Raw genomic sequence first — 24,358 nt, 5'->3', positions numbered from 1 at the left:
CAGGTACTCCTGAATCCAAGGCCGGTGCTTTATCCACTGAGCCACCTAGCTGCCCCTTCAGAGCCCTTTTAATGTATGTTTCACTTATTATTAGTGATTTGGAGCACATTTTCATGTGGAAATTAATAGTTTGCTTGGTGGCACTGTACATGGATCACAGGGCCTGAAATCAGGACGATTCATCTTCCTGAGTTCAAATCTGGCCTTAGACACTTACTAGCTGTGCAACACTCGGGCAAGTCACTTAAGCGTGTTTGCCTTAGTTCCTCATATATAAATTGAATTGGAGAAGGAAATGGCAAACCACTCTAGTATCTTTGCTAAGAAAACCCCAAATGGGGTTATGCAGAGTCAGATATGACTGAACAACAAGAAATGTTTTGAAAATTATTTGCCTACTGATATATTATGAAATGGCTTTTATATAAAGAGAAGATCTGGGAACTCCCTCTACTAGTGAAAATTGGCAACTTTTGCATGATTGATAGTGTTAGAGAATTACATAGACTCCTACCCAAGAGGTTAAATGACCTGCTCAGAATCACATAGACAGTATGTGTCAGAGTCAAGACCTAACCTTGTTTTTCCTGGCTCTGTGGTCCTCTCTAATGCAGTACTGAGATATGTTTTCATTTGTGCTTCATTTATTGTATTAAAATTTATATTTCTGTTCTCAATTTAAAGATGGGGTAATAGGAATATATATATATATATTTAAAGTTATAAGGGATCTTCAAGGCCAACAAAGTCAACCCCACTCATTTTGCAGAAGGAGAAACTGAGGCTGAGAGAGATTAAATGCCTAGTCCATTGTCATACATCTAGGAAACATCTGAGGCAATTATTAAATGCTGCTTCTTCTGACTTTCTGCCCAGTGCTATAAACACTCTCCCACCTACTGCACTGAACATTTTCTATTTCTCAAACAAAAAATCAAAATTCCAAATGAAATACTTTGTGTTTTCATGTGGCATGTGATTGTTTTTCTGTGACTCTTGGTAGACCAAAGGGGTCTACTTTTATATTATGTACGTCACTGACAATTTCCATGAAAGCCTCTCATTTTAGAAGTGATCAAGCAATCTGCAAGATCTTCTCTGTGCCATGTGTTTCTTCATCTTGCCACTCGAAACTGAAATGTCTTCTGGGGACACTCCTCCATTCTGATGGTGATCTAGGGAGATAAGCATCCCTCTGTGTTCCACTAGGAACTGTGCTCTATTCAGGAAGGTTCTAACTGCCACATCTTAGCGTTCTCCAGATGTGATCAGTTTATTTTTCAGTAAAACCAGGACCTATTTAGCCTAAGTTAAGAAATGACCTCTGGGCCTCTTCTTTTGTACAAAGCAAGTGCTGTCACCATTTGCAAAATGACATATACACAAATGGACTTTAATTACTTGGACTTTGCTTCTCCTATCAGAAACTACATTCAGACAACACTAAAGACCATCATTTCTAACTGTGTACACAAGTTCCCAATAGCCTGTATCAAACCATCTGTTCTATTAAGCTTTTTCTTCTTTTGTTGCAGCTCTTTCCTCAGGAGAAAAGGGTTTGTGATGATATTATCCCACCTGCTTTTCCTAGAATGATTTTTATGGTCTGGCTTAAAAAAAGTTGCCCCCTGAAGAATAGAGGGCAAAATGGTGGTTTCTTATTCTCATTCTATTACTTCATGTGGTAACTTCATCACTTGCCTTTTAGAACTAGCCATTAGCTGACTGCAAACAGCTGCAAAACCTCTTTGGGAACAGTTTTGAGAACAAAAGGTCTGATTGTGATTTGTAACCTAGAGATGTCAAGAATATTCAATGCCTAACCTATTTAGGTTGAAAGGAGATATGCTGTTAGAGTATTAATTTTTAGAGGTAGCAGGATCCTGACCTAAATAAAATGAGGACCTGATCTCTGAGAGAAGAAGGATGATGTAGTGGAAAGTGAACTGCCTTTGAAATCAGAAGAAGTCCCATATATGCCACTTACTCTCTATGTGATCCTAGACCAGCCCATCCACTATGTTTACCTAAAGTTGTGACTTTGGATAAATCATTTACATCAGTAGACCCCTGTTTCTTCATCTGGAAAAGGAGGGAGCTGGACCAGATGGCTTCCTAAAGTACCTTCCAATTTTGATGTTTCCCCCTCTTCTTTCTTTCTTTCTTTCTTTCTTTCTTTCTTTCTTTCTTTCTTTCTTTCTTTCTTTCTTTCTTTCTTTCTTTCTTTCTTTCTTTCTTTCTTTCTTCCTTCCTTCCTTCCTTCCTTCCTTCCTTCCTTCCTTCCTTCCTTCCTTCCTTCCTTCCTTCCTTCCTTCCTTCCTTTCTTTCTTTCTTTCTTTCTTTCTTTCTTTCTTTCTTTCTTTCTTTCTTTCTTTCTTTCTTTCTTTTTGGGTTTTGGTGAGGCAATTGGGGTTAAGTGACTTGCCCAGGGTCACACAGCCGGTTTGTGTTAAGTGTCTGAGGCCGGATTTGAACTCAGGTCCTCATGAATCCAGGGCCAGTGCTCTATTCACTGCACCACATAGCTGCCCCCATCCCCTCTTCTTTCTTCCACCAAAGTCCAATGATTAAATCACACATTCTACAGTACTGTAAAAAAATTAATTATTAATAAGCATATCTAACCTGGAAAAATTATATATAATTGGATTTATGAAAAATTATAGGTTTAGAGAAATTATAATTGGGCTGTAAGTCCCTTCATGGTTGCCATTCAAATATAGAAATATTTTTAAATGACTAGCCTAATTTGGGGGGACTAATTTGATAGGGGTACTAATTCTGGGACTTGTGACTCACTGGCTATCTGACTGCTGTTAATTTAATGTGGGCCGTTTATAAAGTTCCACCATACTGCTCCACTCCCAAATTGATAAGCAAAATATTAAGAAGCCTCTTAACTAAATAACCAAAGCAGAGTTTATTTATGAGATACTATTTAAATTAAGAATACAGGGAAATAAAATGTACAACCTGACTGCTTTCCTGTGGTCTCTTTCCCACCTGCTGAACTTCGAACTTTTTTAATACAATAAGGGCCTTAGCAGCCTCCTGCCTCAGGGCAGGCTATACTTTCCCTGCTCAGCTACTTTCTTCTAACTCCACCTGTCCCCTTTCACTTTGTAAATCCCCCTGCTTCTAACTTTCCTCTCCTTACTGACATTGCTGAACCCCTATGTTTCTCTCTCACCGACCTTCTGCCTGTCTGCTCCGTCAGTCTGCCGACTCCTCAGCAGCCTCTTGACCTCTTCTTGTCCGTCCTCCCCTCCCCTCGTCCCCCCCCAACTTCTCTAATCTTGTCAGCCACCCCTCTAATCTTGTCCGCCTCTCTTTATCTTGTCTGCCCACCTTTCCTCCTTGCTCCTAGTCCTGGTTACTGTTCGTCTCTTCCCCCCCTCTCTCATCTCCTCCTAACCTCCCTCAGTCTAACTCCGAGGTCTATATATATATATATATATATATATATATATATACCTTTTCTTCTCTCCACTCAAATTTCAGGGCTTCCTGAACCCCCACAGACCAAGCTAATCCACTAGCCAGGGCTGCAGCTGGTGGGGGGTGGGGGGGTGTGCTCGAGCAGCTCCTGTCTCAGCACAGGCTATCCGGGATCTTTCGGATAGCTCCGCTCAGGTCAGAGGGAGCTGAGCTGGGGGCTTTTCCCCCCAGCTGTCTGACCTGGCATCTTGTACAGCCCACGGGCTTTTTGTCTCAGCTGAAGCAGAGGGGGAGGGGAAGAGACCCTGAGGGCCTAAGGCTTTCTAATCTCAGCCTAAAGGTAGGGTCCCCAAATCAAAATAAATTTCCACAGTACAAAATTGAAATTGCTAATACTGTATAGAATTTCTAGAAATGGGAAGGATCATATATATGTATATATGTATATGTATGTATATATATGTATACACACATATGTGTTATTTTTTATTTCCATTGTGTTAAGTGTTTATTAAAGAGTTCTTGATATTATAAATCCTGATATATCTTCATAAGTATTATTTTGATTGTCTTATCTTCTTGCTCTTTGGGGAACAGGGAGCTATAGACCCTTTTATTGGTCTGTCAGCATCCCAGAGGGCAAGGTATGTGTGTGTGTGTGTGTGTGTGTGTGCATGCGATTTGTTTCTGTTAAAAACTCAGCACAGGGGGGCAGCTAGGTAGCGTAGTAGATAAAGCACTGGCCCTGGATTCAAGAGGACCTGAGTTCAAATCTAGCTTCAGACATTTGACACTTACTAGCTGTGTGACCCTGGGCAATTCACTTAACCCTCATTGCTCTACAAAAATAGGAAAAATATAAAAAAATGTGGTTCTTTCTATTATGAAGTTTCCATTTTAGTAGGGAGGATGAGATGTACACACATAGTTATATTATAAGAATGTCTTCAGGGGCAGCTAGGTGGCGCAATGGATAAAGCACCAGCCCTGGATTCAGGAGGACTTGAGTTCAAATCTAGCCTCAGACACTTGACTCTTCCTAGTTGTGTGACCCTGGGCAAGTCACTTAACCCTCATTGCCCCCCCCCAAAAAAAAAAGGAAAAAGAAAAAGAAGAAAAAAAAAGAGTCTTCAGAATTTTCAAAAGATAGTTCCTAAAAATCATACACAAACACACATACAGAAATACATCCATCCATCCATATAGATTGATTTAATCCACTAATTAGTCTCTCTAGTCTTTCTTGATGTCAATCCATCCTCTCCATAGCTGCTAAAGTGATTTCCCCAGAATTCAGACCCGCTCATGTCATTCCATTTAAAAGTCCTCATAACCTGGTCCTTACCTACCTTTCCAACTTTGTTATATGATTCCTTTCCTGGCATTTTGTGGTCCAGCTAAACTGGCCTCACACATGACACGTCATTTCCATGCCCTTGGACTTGTTGTCCCCCATTCCTAAAAGGTACTTCTTCTTCATTTGCAACTCAGAATCCTTTGTTTTCTTCAAAATTCAGCTCAAGAGCCACCTTCTGCATGAAGTCCTTTTTTTATGATCCCCGCTGATAGTGCCCTACCCACCAAATTATCTTTTAATATTTGTCTGTATTTTGTATATATCTCAGTCAACAAGCATTTATTAAATACTTGCTATGTTTCAGGCCCTATGCTAAGCACCACAGTCTAAAGGGGAGACAACATTTAAATAATTATGTGCAGATAAGATATATGTAAGATAAATTTGAGAGAATCAACAGAAGGAAGGTACTAACATTAAGAAGAATGGGGTGGGGCAGAGCCAAGATTGTAGAATACAGGGAGAAGCCCAGCTCAACTTTCCCAATATGCCCCTCCAAACAACTTTAAAATAATTTCTCAAATAAAATTTTAAAGCAGCAGAGCCAAGAAAAGGTCACAACTCCTTAAAGTTTCTTAAGACAACTTAAGAGGTCAGCCTCACCAAAAAAACAAAATAAAACAAAACAAACAAACAAACAAAAACAAAAAAGCTACCACAGTGGCAGGGAAGACCAACTTGGAAGAAGACAACAATGTGAAAACCCATATAAGTAAGGCTTCCAAAAATGCTAATTGGACTCAAGCCCAACAAGAATTCCTGGAATAGTTACAGAGATAAGAAAGAGTGTTAGAGGAAAAATTGGGAAAAGAAATAAGAATGATAATCACTTTTACAGCTGGGTGGAAGATGATAGAAGATGGAGAATTTAGATAAGGTTGTTGCAATAATGTAGGTAGCAAGAGATGAGGGCCTGCACCATACTTATGTCTGCACTTGCTAAATCATTATGCATGTTTTTAAATCCCATCCACCAATTATGGAATGTATTTTGTTAATTTTGGCTAGTAAGTTTCTATCTTCCTTGACAGAACATGGAAAGAGTTAGTCCACAAGATGGGGAGAAAGTAGCAGCAAAGGAACAGTTGGCCCTGGTTTCTTAGTTCCTTTATTCCGAAGCTCTCTTATGTGGGTTTTGCTTGTTTGCTTTGCTTTTATTTCATTTTTGAAGCAATGGGCAAGGTTACAGATCTGAGAGAGGTTTGTGCCCAGTATTTGAGCCCCAAAGCAGCAGCAGCAGCAGCAGCAGCAGCAGCCACTGACTCCTCCTCTTTGTGATCTGCTGCCACTGATGTTTTTCTTTTGCTGCTGTTGTTGTATCTGCTCCAGTCCTGTTCTTCAGGCTTCATCGCCTCCCAGGCTGGCATGAGCATCCCTTGTTCTCTTGGAGACAGAAGAGAGAGAAGCCCTTAGATAGGGAGTGTGGGCCGATGTGCCTGGGCCGCAGGCTGGCCTTGAAAATGTGTGCTGCTGCTGCTGCTGTGTCTGAGGGGTGGGTAAGCAGTTCAGGAGAGTGGGAACCTGATGGGGAATGACTGTCTACCCATCTGCCTTCTTGCCTGCCTACTTGTTTGGGGAGGAGCTCACAGGACTAACTACATGGTACAACCTGTCACAGTTCTAGGCAGAGGAAAGGAGAGCATCCAAAGCAGGCTGCAGCTGCAAGTTTGCTAAAACAGTTGTGCTTTTCTCCTCAGTTCTAATATTTTCTTCCTTCACCTTGATAGACCATCTTGCACACCCCCTGGGTTATGTATACCCCTCTTTAGAGTCCACTGCATTAAATTGCATCTAACTTGACTACTGCTAGTTAGCCCTGACAGAAGTTCATTTAAATCGAGTGGAATATAAAAGTTTTTTTTAAAACAGTTATTGAACTGACAATTAGTTGTCATTCTTTTTGGTAGTGGGACATTGAGAGTGAGTTTCTTTTATTTCAGAGCAGTCTGGAATAAAAGTAATATTTTCACTATATTTCGCAATGAGTGACGTCTGTGTCCTGCACAAATGGATTTTTTTCTTTTTGTTTTTCCAGCAGTTTTCTCCACATCTGTAGTTAGCTATTTCTGCCATTGCTGTGACAATCTAAATTCCTCTTCCTCCATCAGCTTCTTTTTTCTATATTTGGCACCAGATGGTTGTTTGATGCCTTTTTAAAACCCAGCACTGATATCTAGTTATATGAAAGAATAAAAAGAGAGAGGGAGAGGTAATATTCTTCCACCTCTCCTGTTGTATAAATCATTCATTGCAACAAATTTGCATAAATTGGGTTGACCTCAATTTAATACCTCTCCCTCTTAGCCTTCATAGAAATTTATGGATAGAGATACTATTCAATACTTGACAGTGAGAGAGAAGTATTTTGATAGATCTTTCCTACCCTTTATTTTACTTTCAATAATATTCATGATTTCCTTCTAAACTATCCCTTCTAAATTTCCCTCTTGCTGTCAAGGGCACTGCCATCCTCCCAGTCATTCAAATATCCTCCTGTGTCACTCTCACCCCCCCCATATCCAATATGCTGCTAAATCTTGTTATTTCTGCCTTTGTAATATCTCTCACATATCCTCCCTTCTCTCCTCTGACACCTCCACAACCCTGGTACATGCCCCTATCTCTTTAGGCCTGGACTATTGCAGTAGCTTTCTGATTGGTCTTCCTGCCTCAAGTCTCTTCCCTCTCCCTCTCCCTCTCCATCTCCATCTCCATCTCCATCCTCTATTCAGCTGTCAAATTAAGCTTTCTAAATCACAGGTCTAACCATGTTACCTCCTTTCTCAATAAATTACAATGACTTCCTATTACCTCCAGAATCAAATATCGGATCTTCAATCTGGCCTTCAAAGCCCTTCACAATCTGACCTTCCCCTACTTTTCCAGTCTTCTTAAAGTTTACACTGCCCCCCCCCATATACTCTGTGATACAGTGACACTGGTTTCCTTGCTTTTCCTCACAACAGACATACTATTTCTCCTTTTTTTTTGGCTGGGCAATGAGGATTAAGTGACTTGGCCAGGGTCACACAGCTGGTAAGTGTCAAGTGTCTGAGGCTGGATTTGAACTCAGGTCCTTCTGAATCCAGGGCTGGTGCTTTATCCACTTCATTACCCAGCTGCCCCAGACATACCATCTCTTAACTCTTGATATTTTTGCTGGCTATCCCCTAAGCCTGGAATGTTTCCCTCTTCATCTCTGCTTCTTGTCTTCCCTTTAAGTTCCAGCTAAAATAACATATTTTATGACAAGCCTTTTTTGATTCCCCTCAAGGAGCATCTAGTGCCTTCCACTTAGTGATTATCTCCAATTTATCCTACATATATATTATTTCTATATAGTTATTTTCATGTTGTCTTCCCCATTAGACAGTGAGCTCCTTGAGATCAGGGACTTTCTTTTACCTTTATTTGTATACCCATTGCCTGGCTCAATACCTAGCACTTAGCAGGCACTTAATAAATGCTTATTGATTTATGTACATTGTCTGGAGTTAAATGAAAGTTTAAAATGATAATTGCTGTTGGTGTATAAACAACATTGATATCAAGAGAGACATGGGTTTGAATCCTGCATTTGATACTAGTTGTATTGCCATTGCCTAGTCATTCTACCTCTCTGATTGAATTTCTTCATCTGTAAAATGGGGTAACAATACCTATGTTCCATAGTGAGAGAAAAGAAGGAAGGAAGGAAGGAAGGAAGGAAGGAAGGAAGGAAGGAAGGAAGGAAGGAAGGAAGGTAGGAAGGAAGGAAGGGAGGGAGGGAGGGAGGAAGGAAGGAAAGATGGGAGGAAGGAAGGAAAGATGGAAGAAAGAAAGAAGGAAGGAAGGAAGGAAAAGAAAAGAAAGAGAACCTACTTTATTAAAATTTAGAATACATCCATAAAGGTTTTGTTCTCTACATTGTTACATATATTAGCAAAGAGAAGCATCATCTAGCTCAAGTGGACTTCTGAGATGAGCCATTCACAAGTACTTAGAATATATTGAAGCACAATAATAATTCACAACCCTGGTCTTAGAGGCACTTTGTTGTGCTTCAGGGGAGAGGACACAGAGATTTCTAAATTTGTTATTTTGTCATTGGCCTCAGGGGTCTGAGACAGAGTAGACTCTATCTTTTGGTTGACCTTCCTTATAACTGGGGAAAGGCAAAAGATAAGGTTTAGATGTGATTACCTGTTTGTACTTAAAATGTAGGTTTTATCTAAAATATCCTTCTTCTTATCTAATAAGGGATGATGCAGCACCCCACTCCCCTCTCTGCTACCACACATGTAAAACCTATGTCTCAGAGGTATTATGAGATCAGATGTAAAAAAGTTATGTAAAGTGTTTTTTAAAGTACCATGTCAATATCATCTGTGGTTATTCCTAATTACCTGGCATCTGCTTAATGCTGGTACTTGAAGGGAAAAATATAAGACACCCTTGAAGGTGTATTACTGTCCATGTGAGGTTTTAAGCCTTCACTGTGACTCAAGAAATTTGTTATTTCAAAATGAATACTTGTATGTTATGGAGAATGGAATTCATAGCATTAAATTGTATGTATGTGAATTAGAAATCCCATTCTGATTCTTCCTTGTCATATGGAATCAATACTATATTTATAAGGCTATACCAGCTCCACCAGGTTCTACCATTTTGGAGAGGCTTCAATTTTAAGTTTCAAGTGCTACTCAAAGACGAAGACAACTGAGTCTGGAAAAGTTCATCTCCAATAGACTGACTATGGTGAATTCTTTGACCATGACAATCTATGAGCCAAAGCAAAATGAAGAATGCCCTCTGTCCTCTATTGTCTCCTTGTGCTCCAGCGGTGATTTTGGTCTAGTAGCAGAAAAGGGAACAAAAAATGCTAAGAACCACAATTTTTAGGCCATCTATAAGCATCAATTGTTGGTGCTTTAACTGCAAGCTCTTTTTTTTCAATAACCAATGAATCAACATACTACTGGAAGAACTGAATCACCTAAATATTGACCCTTTTTAGATAAATGACACTGGAAGGAAGTTGTTGCTAAATGGAAAGATGACTCTTCTCCATGAAGAGCCTAATACCGAGAGACAATTTTTTGTGTGCCCCAAAACAACAAGAAAAATTGTTTCATGAAATATTTGGCCACATCATCATGTAGCATTCATAATGACCACAAACAAAAGGATGACCTTGAATGTAGTGGTATTTCAAGTGCTAGCATCTCTTTCAGAGGAAGAAGAGGCAGAGAAATTCTATGAAGAACTTGAAATGACCCTCCAAATCAATTCAACATATACTTTAATAATGAATGACTTCATTGTGAAGATGGTCAAGGTAGGACAGAAAAAACCCATTTTGGAAAATATGGTCAATATGGATGGTTAAGAATGAGACTAAATAAGGGCTTATAGATTGCTCAGAAACCTCCCCATATACATCATGATATATACAATATTTTCTTGAAAAAGAGAGTCAAAGATAGTAGCCATGGTATACATTGCACGACATAACAGAAATGATCATTGGATCATAGATTTAGAGCAGGAAGGGGCATTCTAAGTCATATAATCTTTTCTTTTCTTTTTGTCAGGGTAGTGAGGGTTAAGTGACTTGCCCAGAGTCACACAGCTAGTAAGTGTCAAGTGTCTGAGGCCGGATTTGAAGTTAGGTCCTCCTGAATCCAGGGCCAATGTGCCTTTGTGCCACCTAGCTGCCCCACTAAGCTATATGATCTAACGCCTTGTTTTATAGTTGAGTAACTATGGCCAAGTGAGCACAAATGATTTTCCCAAGGTCACACAGGTAGAAAGTAGCAGAAGAACGATTTGCAGGCAGGTCCTCTAATTTGGAAGTTATTCTTTCTAATTTGACAGAAGAATGAAAGATGGATGAGAGCTGGGGGAAACTTGAGCAAGAAGACCAACCAGAAGGTTATTGCAATAGTTCTGGCACAAAGTGATGAGGCCTGCACCAGAATTGTGACAGTGTCAGAGGAGAAAAGGGGTATATATGAGAGATGTTACAAAGGTAGAGATGACAGGACTTAGCAGTATATTGAATATGGAGGATTAGAGTGAATAAGGGAGTTGAAGGGGACACCTACATTGAGAACCTGAGTAACTGGGAGGTTGGTGGTAGCCTCCACAGTAATAGAGAAGTTTAGAAAGTTATTGAGCAGGGGTTGGGGTCATATGCTTAAACCTGTGATTTGGAAAGCTTAATTTGACAGTCAAATAGAGGATGGACCAACCCCCTTGTGGTGGTAGGGGGACCAACCAGAAGGCTATTGCAGTTATACAGGAGGGAGGTGTTAAGCATCTGCACCAAGATGGTAGAAGTATAAAATCAATTAATTTTTACAACAACATATTCACTACAAAGATATAGCAAGAAAACAAGTTATAAACATTTCTCCCTACTATCTAGGATACACTCTCCCCCTTAGACCTCCTTGGTCCCTGGGGAGAGTGGGCTCAGACTTAATGCATTTTCTATTTAACATAGGGTAAATCACTCATCAGCTTATATTTAGCAAAGATGTGTGCTGAAGATAAAATCAAGGGCAATTATTAGGAGATTAATACCAGATAATGGTATCATCCTATAGGAATAGCATCAAGAGTACTATAACTTAATATTGTGCTACATCTGGCAAAGCAAAGCTATTAATGATAAAAAGGTATTTTTCCCCTTTAGCTATACTAGGGAAAAGAAGAGGATTGATGGAATTATGATAATTTATAACAGAGAAAAGGCAGAGTGGATCAGCTCATTGTGTTTTTGCTCTGCCGTAATGAATGACATTTACATGAAAAGGACAGAACAAATATGAGGGACTTGGTACCCAAGATAGGTTAGGAGATGGAAAAAGAGAACAGGGATTTTTCTTTTGCCTTTCTTTATATCCCTAGTGCTTAGCACAATATCTAGCACATAGTAGGCACTTAATAAATGCTTAGTAATTGACTTGATGAGTCCAAGTCATCAGATAGTGGACATCCTCTGGTATTAAAGGATTTTGCAGATGTGCTAGTCGATCCATTGTCCACATTGTATTTATATTATAAATTTAGAGCTGAAAGGGTGCTTAGAAGTCATCTAGTCTAATATCCTTATTTTAGGCATGAACAAAGTGAGACCCAAGAAGGAGTTACTTGGCCAAGATGATATAACCCATAAATAGCAGAACCATGATTTGAACCCAGATCTTCTGTTCCCAAATACAGTCCTCTTTTTGCTGCACATGTGACCTTTCAAACTTGGGCTCACAGGGGAGGGAAGTCTAAGAAGTAAGACAGAATTGAAGAGTAGCTAAAGCTCTATGAATTTTCAAAAAAAGGGAAGAGAGTCCACAAACTATAGACTAGTGGGATTGACTTCCATTCCTGGTTTTAAAAAAATGAAAACACATTATTAAAAGGGTGGTTAGTGAACATCTGGAAAAAGAAAGGTAGAAAACAAAAAGACATCCTTTTTTCATCAAGAACATTGTGAGACTGGGGCAGCTAGGTGGCACGGTGGATAGAGCATCAGCCCTGGATTCAGGAGGACCTGAGTTCAAATCCGGCCTCAGACACTTGACACTTACTAGCTTGTGACCCTGGGCAAGTCACTTAACCCCAACTGGCTCAAAAAAAAGAACATTGTGATATTGAATATTGTTTTTTTTTCTGACAGGCTAGTTAAGGGAAGTGCTGTAGATTTTTAATCTAGGTTTTACCAAAGCATTTATTCAAGTCTTTGCTTCTATTGATGTGAAAAAGATGATTGGACTAGATTGATTCAGAACTGCTTCATTGGATCATATATTTGGAGCTGAAAGATACCATGGAGGTCTTCTGGTTCAATCCCCTCATTTGACAGATTAAGAAACTGAGGTGCCGAGAGGTGGTCGCTTGCCTAGCTAATGAGTGATAGGCCAATTGATGACAAATCTAGTATTCTTTCTGCTGTTCTACACTGTCTCCTTTCAATGGTTATAAGCCAAAGAGCAGTCATTAATGGCCCAGTGTCAATATAATAGAAAGTCTACAGTGGAGCTGTCTGGAGATCTGTGTTTGACCCCATATTGGTAAACATTTTTATCAGTGACTTGGATAAAAGCATAAATGACATGCTTATAAGATTTACCTATGGCACAAAGTTTGGAGTGATCACAAAATCACTGAGTAATAGACTTGGTGCTCAAAAAAGATTTTCATTTGCTAGATAATTGGGTTTGTTCAAATAAGGTCATTTTAATAGGAATAAATGAAAATTGTATGCTTGAGGTTTACAAGTAGCTGTAACTAACAATTCTGGTAGCCATGGCTAGTGCTACTACTGTGCCCAGAACATAATACCATCTATTAAAGGAAAGACAGGGAGGGGATACCACTAGGGAAGTAGAACTAGATCATGTAGAAGATGATCAGTCACTGAGTTGGAAGAAGAGCAGCTTCTTGTTTAGTCGTTCTTAAGCTGTGTTTGACTCTTTGTGACCATTTTTGGGGGGTGAGGCAATTAGGGTTAAGTGACTTGCCCAGGGTCACACAGCTAATAAGTGTTAAGTGTCTGAGGCTGGATTTGAACTCAGGTCCTCCTGACTCCAGGGCCGGTGCTCTATCTACTGCACCACCTAGCTGCCCCTTTGGGGTTTTTTTTGGCAAAGATACTTGAGTGGTTTGTGATTTCTTTCTCTAGTTCATTTTATAGATGAGTAAACTGAAGCAAACAGTTAAATGACTCGCCTAGGGTCACACAGCTAGTAATTGCCTGAGACCAGACTTGAATTCAGGAAGGTAAGTCTTCCTGACTCCAGGCCCTGCACTCCATCTACTTTTCTATCTAGCTGCCCCTAGGAAGAAGAGCACTGGCTTCCTAATTCAGCTAATTTTTCTTGCTAACAAGGTCAATTGTTTTTACCTACTGAAAGGCAAGTACTATCAGTGCCCTCTAAAATGTGGATGTCCTGGGTACCCAGGTACCATTATGATTATGTTCCAAAAATCAATTTCACAGCTATCAAATGGGAGATATATGGCTAGGTCGTAGTTTGTCTGAATAAGGCTTTAGTGTACTGAAGACTGAATATGAAACATATGTACACTATGGTAGGCAGGAAAACTAATGCAATCTCAGATAGTGTTTCGAGAGGAATAGTGTCCAGGTCTGGGGATTGATAGATCCACTGTTCTCTGATCAGCCTATGGACTGTGCTTATTTCTGGATGCCGTATCTGATGAGATACATTGAAGGGGAATCAGAATGATGAAGGAACAAAGGTAAAGCCACATACAGATAAGTTGAAGGAACATGGATTCTTTAAACTGGAGAAAAGGAGAAGGAAATGGTGTGGATGGGGGTGGGGCAGTGTGGGGATGTGGTAGATGCCTTTTAAGTTATTTGAAGGACTGTCATGTGAAGAGTTGGAAAACACTTGCTTTTCTCTGCATGGGCAGAATTAGGAACAATGGGCAGAAGTCTCATAGAAGCAAATATAGCTCCAATATGAAGAAAAATTTCCCAACAGTTAGAGCTAATGAATGCAGAGAGGTAGTTCAACCTTGATATGTAATGGGTTTTCCCTTCCTTGGTTGTCTTCAGGGCTAGATGACCATTTGTCAGGCATGCTGTAGAGATTTCTACTTATGTACAGACTTGACTAGACGGCCTCTGAACAAGTGTGCGGAAGCCAGTTTGTACAGACTTATGAGAGCTGATCGTTAAGTTTTCAGTGTGAGCATTCAAACCTCAGAAATCATCATGTGTTATAAAAAGGGCTTGATTTATTTTTCATTGATTGTCTACACTGAAGAAAATAATGTAGACGATGTTCATATTGTAGATTAAATTTTAAAGTGTTTCAAGTATACATTTTTATTCTTGGAGAGCTGTTAAACATCTAGCAGCATACCCCTGCCTCTGCCTAGGTCCCTTCAATCTCTGAGATTCTGTAATTTTGTGATCTCGACCCTAGTACTTCTGTGTTCCATGTCTTGTAGAAATTGTATGGTCAAAGGTAAAATTGGAGGGCAGCTTGGTGGCATAGTTGATAGAGCGCTGGCCCTGGAGTGAGGAGAACCTGAGTTCAAATCCTGCATCAGACACTTGCCACTTACTAGCTGTGTGACTCTGGGCAAGTCATTGAACTGAAAGTGTCAAGGAAAGAAAGAAAGAAAGAAAGAAAGAAAGAAAGAAAGAAAGAAAGAAAGAAAGAAAGAAAGAAAGAAAGAAAGAAAGAAAGAAAGAAAGAAAGGAAGGAAGGAAGGAAGGAAGGAAGGAAGGAAGGAAGGAAGGAAGGAAGGAAGGAAGGAAGGAAGGAAGGAAGGAAGGAAGGAAGGAAGGAGGAAGAAAGCAAGAAAAAAAGGAGGGAGGAAGAAAAAGAAAGAAAGAAAAAGAAAATAAAAGGAAAAGAAAGAATAGGTAAAACTGGAAAGGGTGACTGAACCAGAATAAGTGCACACAGGGGAAGTCAATATACAGGGTAACACCATTGGAAGAGCATTAAGTATTTGTTTTCCTTTCTCAGGGAAGAAAAGATGCCATGAGAATGGCGGGGGTGGGGAGGTGGGGGGGGGGAGAACCCTATGGAAGATCTCATTACTCGAAAATAGAGATTGAGAAGACTGCAATAACTATTGACTAACATACCTAATTTCTAGTATCTATAAAAAACTTTATGAGCATACTCTATGTATCAAGGGTATCCTTGATGAAAATAGAAGAGAGCAGGTAGGCTTTTGCAGACAGTTTTCTATAACAGCCCACATGTTTATAGCCACCCAGCCAACTTAAAGGTGCAGTAAATACAAGATCTTGCTGTGCTCATTGTTTATGAATCACAAAAAAAGTGTTTGGTTTGGTAGAGTACCATGCTGGTTTAAAAGCTCTCCTCAAGTGTATAAATGAAGGACACAAAAGATTGTTTGATAAATACAACCACTGTAGCCCTCATTATTTTTTTTATTATAGCTACCATTTATATAGCACTTTACATATATTATCTCATTTTATTCTCACAACTCTGTGAGGTAGGCAATATTATTATCCCCATCCCACAGATAATGAAACTGAGGGCAAGAGAGATTAAATAAATTGCCCATAGTCACACAGCGAGTTAAGTGTCTGAGGAAGGATCTGAACTCAAGTCTTCTGGACTCCAAGTCCAATAACCTACTCACTACCTCACCTAGCTGCTTGTCATCAATGTCAAGCAAGGCATACTACAGGGAGATGTATCCAGCAGAGATATTTGCCACTGTCTTGAGGAATGTCCTGCATAGAGTCCCAACTGAAGAAGTCTTTTTATAGATGGTGAGCTCTTCCAGATGTTCTCTTCTCATTTGTGGGATGATATTCTCCCAAATGCATCAAGCCTCGGAACATTATAGGACTTTCATTAAGATCCATGTTAACTCATGAAAGACTAGTCACATGGGAAAAATTGAAAAATGCCTAGTCTGCTCCAGAGATCCTCAATCTAGGATCTGTGAAACATTTATATATATATATATATATATATATATATATATATATATATACACACACACACACACACACACATATACACACACACATATACACACACACATATACACACATATATACATATATATGTATAGGTATATATACACAATATACATATACACACATACACAATGAGCCTACACATGCCTATCTGCATGTATGTATACATGTGTGCACACACTTACACATACACACACATATGCACACAGATACACATGCATGTATTTATGCGTCTTGTGTGTATGTATGTATATATTTTCAATGGTGGTATTTCAACATAACTGGTTTCCTTTGTAATATTATTTATTTTATTCTATACATAAAATCCCGTAATTTAGAGAGGAGGGCCCTAAACTTTACTAGACTACCAACTCAGGTCATGACAAAAAAAAGTGAACAACCCCTGGTCTATACTATGACATAATGATCACTAATGTTTTTACAACACTTTAAGTTTTGTAAAGTACTTAACATATATTAACTTGTTTGATCATTAGGGCAATAACCCAGTTAGATAGGGGCTATTATCCCCCTTTTACAGATGGGCAAACTGAAACTGAAAAGTTAAGTGATATGCCCATAGTCATTCAGCTAGTGAGCATCAGAGGTAGGATTTGAACTCAGATCTCCCTGATTACAAATCCAGTTTTCTATCCGCTATGTCATCCGCTGCTTCCTAACATGCCAGTGTGTTGAGTTAGTAAATTAGAATGTTGTTGGAGACTGGTACTGTGGAGGAACATTGAGCTAACCCCACATTAGATGGAAAAGAACAAACTGGGTTATGTTTGGGTAATGGCCTGGTTCTTTTAATGATCTTCAGCAAAAAAAAAAAAAAAAAAAAAAAAAAAAAAAAAGGTCATCTTTCAACACAACTATTCTCTAGGTAATGCTTTATGGTTGTAGATCTTGAACCGCTCCCCCCCTCCCCAATCTGTGAAGAATGAAAATGAGCTGCAATCCATTTCCAGTGATGACCTAAAGGCAAAAAATAGCATGAGGTCTTTCATTCAGGAAATTAATGATTGGGAAAGGAGGAAGGCCAATCATAAAATAAGGGCAAAGATTTAGAACAAAGCCTCCAAAACACTGGATGGGACACCATAGACAGGGATCACACAGGATAAGGTAAGGATTGATTAAGATCTATACCAGTGGAGGAAATCCCCATGCTGGTGAGATCGCAGAACCATAGAAGGATTGAAGGATCATTGAAACGTGTTTTTGCTTTGGTTATTTCTGAACTGGACCTGAGATTTCATTGAGGTAGGAACCAAAGAAGATGGGCGCTAGCTCTGTGACTTACAGATGACATGGCTTTGTCTTCCCTTAGTCCCAACATAGCCCCCTAGTTTGAGCATTATGAGGCACACAATATAGTATTATTATTTAAACATTCCTCCTTAGCCTTCAGCTTCTGAGTCCAGGGCTTAGCACAGTGTCTGGCACATAGTAGGTGCTTAGAAATATTGATTGATTGGTTGATAATCAGCATACTTGCCCTTGTCTTTTGAATTGTTTTGCCTCCTGCCGCACTGAACACAGTATGTGGCACTTAGCTGAGACTAACAAATGTTTGTTGAATGAATGAATGAATCTTTTCATATTGTAGCTTCCAAATATTTTTAGCTTACTATAATTCATATTCAATAGTCCACTTGATTACCAATTCTAACTATTACAAGTTATTGGCACATAGACCCTAACAGATGCTCTAAGTTATAAAATACAGCAAACTCTTTTATCTAGCACTCGGGTACCTTCACACTTCTCCAACACAGTGATAATTTATATTCATAACGAAGGCCTTGAGGCAATTGCAAGATTGCAAGATCCCAGGGTATCTTTGGAAGCATTAACAACTGAATTATGTTCACTGTAGATTTAGTAGTCACTGTATTTTACTGTACTCTTTCTTTCTCCTTCTCTCTGTCTCTCTCTCTTCTTTTCCCTTCTCCTGACTCCCCCAGGCAGGTATAGAGGAGAAGAGGGAAGGGTCTGGAAATAATTTACTGAGTATAGAAGGGGGCTCTGTGTGAGCACAGGAACATAGACCTAGAGGTAGGAGAAAGCTCAGAGGCCATCTACCCATCTCATTTTTCAGATGAAGGGGAAGAAAGGAAACAAGCAATTATTAAGCATGTACTATGTGCCAGGTACTGTGTCATTTGCTTTACAAATATTATCTCATTTGATCCTCACAACAGTCCCATGAGGTGTGAGTTATTATTATCCCTATTTTGTTTTATAGATGATGAAGCTAAGGTAGACAGAGGTGAAATGACTTGTCTAGGGTCTCATAACCACTAAGTTTTTGAGGCCAGATTTGAGCATAGGTCTTCCTGAGTCCAGCCCCAGTGTTCTATCCACTATGCCACCTGGCATCCCTCCCACTGACCTTTTGGAGCTCAGAGAGACATCATTAGGCTTCATGGCCAAAAGGAAAAAGAAATTGTTCTTTTACTATATCCACAGAATTCCATCTCATCAAACAATTAAGAGTCTTCATGGGTAATAGGAAACAGTCAGGATATCTGTACCTGTTCTGAAGTGGGGGAGGGGGAAGGGGAGAAAAGCCCTTAGTGTTCCAAGGGAATCATGATATTAATAATCTATTTATCCAAATTTCTGTGTGCAGACACACACACACACACACACACACACAGAACAAAGGTCCATTCACCAGACTGTTTCTTTAACCATAATACCACATTTCCTACCTGTCCTTTATAACAGGGAGATTACTGTTAGACACAATGACATGGACTAGTTAGCCAAACAGTTATGAAGCATCTGTGCCAGACACTATGCTAAGCGCTAGAGATACAGATAAGAAAAAGGTGGTCACTGCTCTAAGCTAAAAACCTGCTAGAAGAAGACAACACCCAAAAGCAACCCAGGGTATTGGTGGAGTCCAGTTGAAGGGATTTCAGGAGATGGGTAAGGAAGAATTGGCTGGCCTAGAAGCCATGAAGAATTTGGGAGGAGTTCTTTGATCTGACCTCTGGCCCTTCAAAGGCACAGAGGGTACAGAATATACTAATAAGGAATGAATATTAAAACTGATGTAGTCTTGCAGAGTGATGAGTTTCCTGGTGATGTGGTTTCCTGGGAGCGTGATCATCATAGAGTCTAGCTTTGACACTTATTAGGGCACATGCCTTCATGTCCCTAAATTTCATTTTCCTTGTCTATAAAACATTGACTTAGACTAGAAGATCTTGAAAACCCATTGTTATTTCTGTAATTCTGTGATTATGAAAAGTCAGAAAAAAATTAAGATTATATCTTTATCTTCACTAACCTCTACTTGAAATTTAGTATTTAATTATTAATTAGTAGTTATTATTAATTAATTATTTAATTAATTACTTATTAGTTTTAAAAAAATTATTCCAAGAAGGGTTCTGTAGGCTTCACCAAATTGCCAAAGGAATCCATGACACAAAAGAGAGTAAGAACCCCTGCATTAGATCATAATTCCTCTCTTAGGCAAAATTGTGCTATCATATCCTTAATCTGGGCCTACACATTGAGTGATCATGATTCTACTTTCAACATTGTTATTCTGTCTTTTGTGTTAGCTAGTTATTGTTTATTAACATTTTATCAAAAAGAAATGAAATAAAACATACCTAGAAGATGAAGACCACCTCAAAAATCAAATACAGACTTCCTGAAAGAATATGGGGGTGGGGGCAGCTAGGTGGCACAGAGCACTGGCCCTGGATTCAGGAGGACCTGAGTTCAAATCCGGCCTCAGACACCTGACACTTATTAGCTGTATGACCCTGGGCGAGTCACTTAACCCCAACTGCCTCACCCAAAACAAACAAACAAAAAGAATAGGGAGGTGGATTTCCTTCATTTTCCTCTCTATTCCATTGGAACATGGTTCATGTTTTTTCTGATTCTGTGTCCCAGTGTATTACCTGCCTTGTAAGTGGAGAATGGGAGAGGTACCACAGGTCTGGAGGAGAGCTCTTCATTTAAAAAAAGGGGGGGGAAGAATAGAATCTCTACATTTATAAACTATAGTCTAGGGAACTTGACTTTGATCCAGCTTCTCATTCAGAAGGCTCTTTTGGAAAGAGTACTGAACTTGGAGCTATGGGGCCTAAAAGAAAATCCTGGCTCTACTATCACTTCCTACCTGTGTGACCTTGTCTAAAGCATTTAACCTCTCTTGGGATTTTGTTTCCTTATCTATAAAATGAGAGTATTGGATTATGACATCTAAGGTCCCTTTGGCCTCTAGACTAATGTTGCTACAATTCCTGGCAGAATTCTAGATTATATTATTGTGAGAAGGCTAGTGAACATCTAGAAGAAGATAGTGATTACATTCTAGTGATAGTCCAGTAGTTCGAGGCAAGCCCTGGAGAGAGAATCACTTGGGGTTGGGAGGAGGAGAAAATGGCTCCACTTAACCAAAGGAGGACCTTGTGAACTTTGAAAGACCAGTAAAATGTAGACTTCTCATTACTTTTCTAGCAGTGTCCTTGGAACATTGGTGACTTTGGGCAGTGTCTATATTGGGAGCCAAGGACAAACTACATAAATTGAGGAAAGGCAGCTCTAGGACTCACCAAGGTGTCTAGAGGAGATCTACATGGTGCCTAAAGGAAATATCATGAAGATTCAAAGAAGTGAGAAAAGGACGTCAGAAAACATATCATTCTCTAATAGGGCAGCTTTGTCCTTACCCTGTCAGTATCCTGGCCTCCACTGTTTGTTTTGGCCATTTTCATGCCACAGATCTGTTTATATAACTCTGTTCTCTCTCCGCCCCCCCGCCAATTTGTAGCTCCTCATTTATGTGCTGTCCCTTAGAAAATAACCTCCTTGAGGGTGTTAACTATCTTGCTTGAATATCTTGCTTGCTTATATTTGTATCTCCAGTACTTAGCGGTGTCTACCATACAATAAGCTCTTTAAAATGATCTCTTTCCTGTTTTAATCAGGAACAGCTCACGCCAGACAAACTTTATTTTGTTGTCAGATTTACTAAACTGGTAGAGCAAAGGAAAGTTGTAGACATAGTTTACTTAGATTTTAGCAAAGCATTTGATAACATTTTCCTGAATAAACTTGTGAAAAAGATGGAGAGATATGGGTTATATGGCCATATAATTTAGATGAATTTGAAACAAGTTGAATGGTCGGACCCAAAAAACAGTCAATGGTTTGATGCCTACTTGGAAGGATGCCCATAGTGAAGAACCTCAGTGATCTGTGTTCTTCCCTGTCCTGTTCAACCTTTATATTAACACACTGGGTGAGGGCATAAATGGCGTGTTTGTCATATTTGCAGGTCACATAAAGCCAAGAGGGATGATAACACTATGAATGACAGTCAGATTTTCTTTAAAGGATTAGGAGGCTATAACACTGAACCAAATCTAATGAAATGGAGTTTTCCAGGGACAAATGTGAAATCTCATACTTGGGTTGTAAAAATAAACTTTACAACATGAAGATAGGGGATGCACAGGTGGACAGTAGTTCCTTTGATAAGAATATGGGAGTTTTATTCAAATATAAGCTCAATTTGAATGAACAATGTGATACATTAACCAAGAAAATGAATGCAATCCTACATAGTGTTAAGAGGGGCACATTATCCAATACTGGGGAGGTAATAGACCTACTGTATTCTTCCCTAGCAGATAATATGTAGAGTATTATCTTTTGTTCAATATTTTAGGAAGAACACTCATAAACTGGAGAGTATCCAGATGGGATAAATGAGGATGATGAAAGGCCTTGAGTATGAACTCATATGAAGAACTAATAATAAGAGCTAGAATGTATGTACTGCCTACTATGTAACAAGTACTTTACAAATATTATCTCATTTGATCCTCATAACAAATCTAGGAAGTAGATGCTATTAGTCTCCCCATTTACAGTTGAGGAAAATGAGGCAAAGAGGTTAAGTGACTTGCCCAGAGTCACGCAATCAGTAAATGCTTGAGCCTGGATTTGAACTCAGATCTTTCTGAATCCAGGCACAGTGCTCTATCCACTGTACCACCATGAGGGCCTCTGTGCTTATACCACTTTGATGCCTCTATTAAGACTAATTAAATGATTCCAACTGTTTGGCCTAGAGAACCAGAGCAAAAATAGGAGCAAGCTATAAAGAGGCACATTTAGAAGGTATACCAGGACAAACTTTCTAACAGTTAGAGATAATGGGAAGTGGAATGAGCTGCTTCAGAAGGCAGAAGATTCCTCCTCCCAGAAGAGGCTGGATGACCCCTTGTTGGGTATAATGGAGAAGGGATTTTTGCTTAGGTACGGGGTGGACTAGATAGACCCCTGGGTCTCTCCTATCCCTGTGCTTTCATAATGTTGAAATTATGTGAAAGATGGTGAAGGGAAAGGGGGTTGAGTTCCTATTGAATATTTTCATAAATATCTAGTATTGACTTATATGATCTTATACAGAATTCATGGTTCACAGGTCCTCATGATCAGTTGTTTTTTAAACCTTTCCTATTCACACTTTTAGTATAGAAAATACAGTGCCTGACGCATAGTAGGGGCTTAATAAATGTTTTGACTGACTGTGAAAATGTGACATATGATGGCAGAAAGAAAATATTTTTAGTTTTACAGTATGAGACTCTAAGTTTATTTGTTTTTCTAGTACTTTAGAGAATCAAAACATTTAAATGTCACAAGTGAACCAGTTGGTGAATAATTCAACTAAAATTACATGATAATTTCAAACAATATTCATGTGCAACCATTAAGAAAGGTTGTGTGAAATACTCCATTCTCTGCACATGCCGCATTCCCTAGACATTTTAATTTTATATACGCATGATTCACTTCCCAAGCCACCAAGAGGTCATAGTGAGGAATTGCATCATTTTAACCTGTTCTTGAGAGCCAATGTGACCAGATGGCACAGTAATAATAGCAAATTTCTAGCAAGATGACAAAGACATTTGTATTCTAATTATTTGCTAATTTAATTAAACAAGTTATTAGGTAGCTACTGCAAATGAGACATTGTTCTAGTTACTGGAATACAAATGTAGCTTTTATAAGCTTTGGGAATCTTTATACTGATTCCTACTCTTATTGTTCAGGTGGGTCCCTTAACAAGGCCACATTTCTCTCTCAGAGTTTTAGGGGTACCCCCCAGAGATAGTGAGGTTTTCTCTAATGCTATTGGCTCAAACCTTCATTCCCATATATCCTAGAGTTCAGAATCTATTATTTTTATGTAGTTTTATGTATATGAATGAATTTATATTCTTTCATAAACATGTGTATATGCATATATCTACATATATGTGTATATATTAGATAACTTTAAAAATAATATTAATTGATGCAATATAAATTGTTTCACAAATTATAATATGAATATATCATAAGATTATATATTCTGTATTATAAATATAACATTATATAATAGTAATAATTCACTTTTCCAGAATTAGACCTCTAGCAACAGTAATTTGTGTGGCAACAGAAGAGAGATCCTAGGAAAAGGGAAAAAGATCCCTTGAGTTGCTGAAATAGCTGTTATAAAGGTCCTACAATAACATGTCCTTTTATTTTATGATAGAATCCCCCAGGTAAACATTCAGAAGTTACCCAGTCAGTCTTCATTTTGGTTGAATAGAATCAAATTCAACAAACATTAATGAGTTGCCCTACTATGTATATAGCACTGTGCTTGGTGAGGAGGAAACAAAGATTAGTTATGGCATATCTTTTTTTTTTTTCCCTCAAAGAGCTTACATTCTAATAGGAGTATGTAACATGGATTCAGAAAAGCATAGTGCAAAGTAGTGTATCATGGGGGACAAAGGAGAGATACAGACAAGGTGCTCTATTTGCAGAGAGAGAGTAAGGACTTTCATTGGGGAGGGGATATGTGGATAGAGAGAATTAAGGAAAATGTCATAGAATCATAGGGGGTACAAAAAGAGGCAAAAGACCATCCTTGCTCATAATGAGCGGGGGAATGCTGCTTAATTAGGGAGAAAACAATCAAACAAATAGCTGCAAACTGTATACAAGATAAATAGGAAATAATTAAAATA

This window comes from Dromiciops gliroides, chromosome 4, assembly GCF_019393635.1.
Source record: "Dromiciops gliroides isolate mDroGli1 chromosome 4, mDroGli1.pri, whole genome shotgun sequence".
NCBI lineage: Eukaryota > Metazoa > Chordata > Mammalia > Microbiotheria > Microbiotheriidae > Dromiciops > Dromiciops gliroides.
The sequence above is the reverse complement of the archived record's forward strand: the minus strand, read 5'-3'. Positions refer to the sequence as shown.